Here is a 7,150-nt window from a genome sequence, read left to right on the forward strand (position 1 = left end):
CTAGCTAGAGAGATGGCAATCAAAGCCACGCGGCATCAGCTCACCTCTATTAGAATGGTCACTGTCGGGAAAATGAACAATACATGTCAGAGTGTGAGTAATCAAAATCCTTTCTGAGTGTTGGTAGGACTGTATAATGGTAAAGCCGCTAGGGGAAACCGTATAGCAGTTCCGTAAAAATGAAAACTAGAACTACTATATGATCCAGTAATTGCTCTTCTGAGTACACATTCGAAATAACTGACAGCCTAGAATTAGTAGTGATCATTAGAGAATACTAAAAAACATCGACTAGTACACTTACAGGGGTAATTTTTGAATCCTATCTCAACAATAAAAACTTTCACCTGGCAGTAATCCCAGTATTTGGGAGACTCATGCAGGAGATCACAAGTTCAAGGCCGGCCTGGTTAAAGAGAAAGACACTGTCTACTGTCCAAAACAGTTAAATTATATAAACTTACTGGGATCTCTCAAGGAAGTCTACAAATAAATCAGGCTCTTCAAAAGGATCTGGTGTAAGGCAATAATTAACTTTTAGAAAACATTTTAAAGTAACCACTTCCTCAATCCTTCTCCCTCCCTTTATATAGAAATATAAAATCTTTTCTGAAAGTGAACATACGAGTTACCCTCGTCCTCTAGACTATAGCACATGTCAAGTTCAGTTATGCGGGATCAAATGTATACGAGGTCATTGGTTTGGACTGAACTCCTGTACCAGGCCCCAACAGACCAAAGCAAGAGGTTCATGCTAAAAGCTCCAGGTCACCAACCTAAACTGAGTTATTCGACTGACCACATGAGTAAGGACTGAGAGGTAATAGCCAAGTCCCTGACAGGCCAGGTAAACTGTGTAAGACCCCTCTGGGCCAGTCTGGTAGCACAGGTGTTAAGTTCTATGCCTTTGGAGCCAGATCCCACATGGCTGACCCATTCGAGTCCCAGCCACAGTGGCTTGAACACACTGGGTACAGGCCCACACGCGCCCCAGACCCTAAGCTGGATGAGGAAATGGAGAAGGGGTTACGTGACCATGCCCTATGGGGCGGGGGTGCTCTCTCTCTCTGGTCTGATGCTAATGAACCCTCTTTTTGTAGTTTCCTTGTTTTGTCCAAGCTACGTACAAAAACTGATTGTTGTGCCATACCCTATGCTGCTCTTACTTGGGGATGAGATAGTACCTAATCCATAGATTGCAAACATGAACTGCCGAGATAAGCTAATTTTGCTGAAATTCTGACTTTTTTTTTTTTTGAGAGGTTTTTGCTATAGGGCACGTGTGCTCACCAGACAGACAGAGACAGGCAGAGAGACAGAAAGCGAGAAATCAGCTCCCCCTCAGAGGGGATGGCCACGCCGCAATCCTTTCTCCTCCATTCTCCTCTCGGGATCTTGGGCACACACACACATGCGCCTGGCATGAGTTTAAGTCACCGGGTTCAGGACTCGAACTGCGGTTGACTACATGGGAGTCCAGCAATACAGCCGTTAGGCCAGCTGCTGGTCCCCTGAATTTTGACTTTTGACAGTTAAGACTATCTAAGGCTACATCCCCCTAGAAAAACCTCCAGCTGATGAGCTCCAATGAGTTAGCTAAGGAAATGGCTAGAGCTAGAAAATGGAATCCAGAGGCCCGGAAGGAAAAGGAGCTATGTAGTGTATTACAATAAAACAAGGTGTGCCTGGGGAGCGCATCCTCCCATTCATAAAACCACAGTGCTGGGAAGGTAACGGGGGAGACGTTTGAAGTGAGAAATCCATCTGAATGTGGACGTCTGAAGTTCTCCGGGTAGCTAAGGGTGTTACTATTTCACACCTTTATTTTCCCCGACAACAGTATTACACAGCAATCACCAGCCCTCTCTCCCATGCTGTCTAGTACAGATACAACCGGGAGACCCCAGATGGCCTGTGTCCAGCTGACTGGGGCTGGGCAGCAGCTGTCACAGTGAGAGCTCTCCAGAGCCCCCCACTCCTGCTAGTGAGAGAACACAGCAAGGGTATGGTGTGCTAGACCGTAAGCTGCTTTCCGAAAGCACTCCAAACAGCCCTCCCACTCCTTCCAGACGACAGTGTACTTCCATCTTCAACGCTGCTAGCTGGGCTCCCTACCTGTAATAACCAAGCTCCTTTCGTCAAGGATTATTAGAGCAGTGCTTCATGTTTTTAAAAGGGGATATTTCAAAAAGGGAGAATTTAGAGCTCCATGTGTATAAAACAGGAATTCAATAATCCTACGGATAATCAGCAGTTGTGTCTCTCCAAAATAAAGGGTAATGAAGAAGTGTACATGTTCCCTGATGCCTTTAAAGAATGCTAGTATTATGAAGACCTACTGTGTGTTTTTAAGTGATCTGTGACTCTGTCTTAGAAATAACTGTGGTCCAGCTGTGTAGGATGCGGCTGCGTAATGCCGGGGCCACGTGGAACGCCAGTCCTGGGTCTCAGTGCACACCTGTAATTCTAACTGGGAGGCTAGGGCAGGATTGTGCCAGAGCCAGGCCCCCAACAATGCACCTCTCCCCCCTCACAAAACAGAGCAAAAAGAATTACAACTATCGGGGCCAGCAGGTGGTGTGGTTAAGGAGCCGGGCTCCCACCTGGCTGACCACAGTTCGAGTCTTGGACCTAATGGCTTTCTCTCCCCTAGACCTAAAGGCTCTCTATCTCCCTCTCTCTCTGGTGAGTGCACATGCCCTATAGCAAATTAAATAATGAGAATAAAATTCTTTAAAAATGTTCAACTACCGGTATATAACCCATATGCCGTAAGATTTGTCATAAAGCATAAAAGTCCGTTTTTAGGGGCTGGCAGGTGGCGTGGTGATAAAAGCACTGGGTTCTCATATGGCGGACCACAGTTTGAGTCCTGGACCTGGCGGCGTGCTTTCTCAATTTCCCTTTCTCTCTGTCTCTGTCTGGTCAAATCAAAAAATAGTAACAACAAATGGAATTAAATAAATCTTTTTTTAAAAAAGTCAGTTTTTAGTATAGTCGTAAAGTTATGCAACCATCAATATCCTCTAATTTCAGGACATTACCATCTTCCCAAAAAGGAGGATTTCTCCATTCTACGCCTCCCACCGCAGGCCCTGGCAAAAACGAATGTCTTCTAGACCTGTCTATCTTGAATGCGCCATGTCAGTGGAGTCAGACTGCATGCTGTAACTGGCGCTGAGCATGTGTTCAGCGTTCATCCCTTCTGTGGCCCTTCATTCCTTATTACCAAATAGCAGCCCACAGTAGGCATACACCTCTTGGTTACAGTCCGTTAACGGGCATCTGGGTTGTTCCCACCTTCTAGGTATGGTCACGCTATAAATATTTATGCACTAGCTTTCATTTCATTCTCTTGAGTATAAGCCTAGAAAAAAACTGCTGAGTCATGTCCTGACTCTATGCTTACGTTTTTCAGGAACAGCCAAACTGTTCTCCAAAGCCCTGCGCCAGTTGAGTTTCACCAACTACATGTAAGAGTTCCGATCCCTCCACATTCTCAAGGTTCCTTATTGGCTTTTTGATGAAAGCAATCCTAGTGGGTGCCAAGTAATACCTTACTGTGGTTTGATTTGCATTTCTCTAACAATGTTGAGCATCTTCTCACATTCTTATTATCCATTCCTGCATCATCTTTGGAGAAATATCGATGTAAATCCTTTGCTCATTTGTAAATTAGGGTTTTTATTTTTCATTAAAAAAATGTATTGAGTATATGCTATGAGCCAACACCCAATGTACTCGGAAGACATCTATGCACCTGCTCAACCCCAGGCAGAGTCCCACCGTGTGCATCACCACCTCAGCTCTGACACTGAACCACAGTGGCTCGGCAATACCCCCCACCACCACCCCGCAGAGCTCTGTGCAATTCTGCAGCCCGCAGGTCGAGCAGATGAGGCAACACAGAAAGGACACCACTAACACATGATGTGTGGTCACCATCACAGGGCACACAGGCTGATGTGCATGCACCTTACGAGTTTAGAACTAGCCCTAGCTGGGGAACACTGAGCCATAACCCACCCATAGCTGGCACTGCAGGCACCACTGGGCAAACACCTGAAAACAAGCTACTGCTAGTAGACAGACACTGGGCACGAGGGTGGCAACGGGGCTGTGAGGGATAAAGACATCACGTGCTGGGCCAGGGTGGGGCCCAGAGTGAACGTTCGTGACCTGTCCTGGAGTGGCGTCAGCAGCCTGGTGCGTCCTGACTCACTGTTTCCATCCCTTAATACACTCACACTGCTTCCTACCAGAATACTGACTGTCACCTCCAAATGGGAAAGACTTTTTCTCTAGCTCTCTGAGATGAGGGGTCTTCTCTGGAAGTGACGGCCCAGCTTAGGGAAACTGCCATGTGCCTTCTCCATACTGGGTTTCTTTGCAACACAACGGAGCCCACTGACTACATCTCCTGGGGGGGCCAGGGACTGGCTCATCCATCATGAACGCCTGCTTCCAGTGGGCGGTTGGGTGGAAGGGGCCAGTGCTGAGCACCTGTGGTGGCTGCCCATCCTCCAGGCTCTGGAAGTGCACACTGAACCAGGCAGTGAAGCCATGCAAGGTGCCCGCCTTCCGGATGTCGAAGCACAGGTCACCTCGCATGGTCTCAAGATCAGAGATTTGCCCAGTCCTCATCTCCAGCTGTGATACTGTGCATAGTTCAGAGAGACAGTCTTCTGGTTTCAATATGCAGTTACACTTAGGCTTTGAAAAATAGCTCCTTAATTGCCAGATCTCAGAGCGCTGAGGTTGAAGTCATATGCGTTGTCCCAGAAGAGCACCTTGCTGTGGTAGTCCTCGTTGGCATTACAGGGCACAAGGTGCAAGGTGGCCGTGGTAGGCCAGATGACCCACCCTCCTTCAGCCAGGCACCCCGTGCATACAGGGTAGACTTGATCATGAACTCAAACAGGAGACAGGTCCCCATCCACTTGGACACCAGCACATCGACCTTCTCAGGCAGTACCACCTCTTCCACCTTCTGCTGAAACACGGTAACGGTGTCAGCAAAGCCCTTCTGCAGGACCAGCTGCCCCGTGTGCTGCGCCATCTCACTGGCCTCCACCGCATACACCGCTTTAGGCTGCTCGTAATGAGCACAGAAGAGGCTGAGGATTCCAGTCCAGGATGACTTTGCCCTTTAGGGATTCTTTATTCTGCAGGACAACGCTATGGTATTTTGTTCGTGGCCGGTCTGCCAACATTTCCAAGTGGAGTTTCTGGGTCTCGTCAGTGGTGGCGTAGTTTGCAATGGCCACGAACTCTTCTGGCTGCACCCTGTCCTGGAGGAGCTCTTCCTCACCGCCCCTAACAGCTTCTTCCTCCTGCTCAAAACCAAGGCAGCACAAGGCTACGTTATTAGGCTGGTTTCAAATGAAGATTCTGTGACCTTCCTCTCCAGTCCTCAGCTCCATTTCTCTGCTGAGCTCAGTGTCCGCACCGCCGGCGCCAAGGGGCAGATACTCCCTACCAGGAGCCTGAGCCACCACCCAGAGTGGATTTATTTATTTATTTTATTAAGTCGTAAGAGATTCTTTATATATTCTAGATACAAGTTATTGTATTTTAAAAAAATTATTTAATTTTATTTATTCATTCATTTATTTTAATTTAACCAAAGAAAGAAACAAAGAGAGACGGCAAGTGAGAAAGCAAGTCACCAGGTCCAGGACTCGAACCATGGTGAGCCACATGGGAATGTCCAGCGCCTTCCGATGCCACTTACTGGTCCCACAAATTATTGTATTTTTAATTATTGCATTTTTGCAGTTTTAATCACCACTGCAAGGTACAGGCTGATTGGGTAGCTCTATCAATCACGGCACACAAAACAGCCCAAGCACCAGCCGTTGGCACCGCTTTTATTCAAAAGAGGTTTTTGCCCTAGGGCACATGTGCTCACTGGGAAGACAGTGAGAGGGACAGTGAGCAGTCTCCCCTCAGGGTGATGGCCACGCCGAAATCCCTTGTCCTCAATTCTCCTCCCAGGGTCTTGGGCACACATGCACACGTGCACAGCGTGACTTTTACCCACCAGGTCCACGACTTGAACCGTGGCTGGCACGTGGAAGTCCAGAGACGTAACCACTCTGCACCTGCTGACCCCTCTGCATTTCGTCACTAGAGGCCATCCAGGGACTGGAACCCCCACTGAAGTTTAATACTGACTTCACTGGCTACAGAAACTACCTCCTAATAGATACAGGTCTCTGGGAACCACATTTCCAGCACTCTCAGATCACCTGAACATCACCCACACCGCACATCCAATAGATAGGAGTTGGATAGCTAGGCATCATTTGTACACTCAAAACATACTGTATACCCCTAGAATGGCTAAAATAATAGGAAGTATCGGCACGAACATAAACTTGCATGCATTGTGTTAGGAATGTTCTCTGTTCACGACACAAAGCATGAGAGAGAGAAGCACCCTCAGCAGGTTCTCATCGTGCCGTGACCCCTCCCCAGTGCTCCAGCCAGCGGGGTTCTGGGCACACGGGCACTTCCGGCGTGTTTCCGGCTGGGATCTAAATCAGGCTGGCCATGCGGCTTCCAGCCCCGCAGCTCAGTGTGCCAGAAAGCGCACCACCAGACTGGGCTGGGCGGTAGAAATATTTCTAAATGGCACAGCTACTTTGGAAAAGTTTAGCAATTCTTTAAAAAGTTAAAAGTGGGGACCACCAGATGGTGTAATGGCTACATCACTGGACTCCCACGTAGTCGACTGTGGTTCGAGTCCTGTACCTGTTGGCTTAAAGCTCACACCAGGCGTGTGTACGTGCGAGCCCTGAACCCTGACAGGAGAAAGGAGAAGGGACTGCAGCGTGACCATCCCCTCTGGGGGTGATTCCTCGCTTTATGTCTCTGTCTCTCTCCAGCGAGCACGTGTACCCTACAGCAAAACTCTCTCTAGAAAAAAGGAAAAAAGTTCAGAGTAGGGGCCAGCCCTGCGTTCTCACTTTCCCTCCCTCCGTCTGGTGAGCGCACGTGCCCTATATAGTGCTTTTTTTTTTTTTTTTGGAGAGGTTTTTGCTATAGGGTGCGTGCGCTCGCCAGACAGAGAGAGACAGAGAGACAGAAAGCGAGAAATCACCCCCCAGGGGGGATGGCCATGCCATAATCCCTTCTCCATTTCTAA

The 7,150-nt window shown here is 48.3% G+C and overlaps 1 pseudogene; it reads right to left on the minus strand.

The window, feature by feature from the left end:
• Positions 1-4,194: 4,194 nt before the first annotated feature.
• Positions 4,195-7,150, minus strand: part of LOC102497642 (protein arginine N-methyltransferase 2 pseudogene) — an 8,856-nt pseudogene continuing 5,900 nt past the window's right edge.

This window comes from Tupaia chinensis, unplaced genomic scaffold, assembly GCF_000334495.1.
Source record: "Tupaia chinensis unplaced genomic scaffold, TupChi_1.0 Scaffold000212_1, whole genome shotgun sequence".
NCBI classification, from domain to species: Eukaryota; Metazoa; Chordata; class Mammalia; order Scandentia; family Tupaiidae; genus Tupaia; species Tupaia belangeri.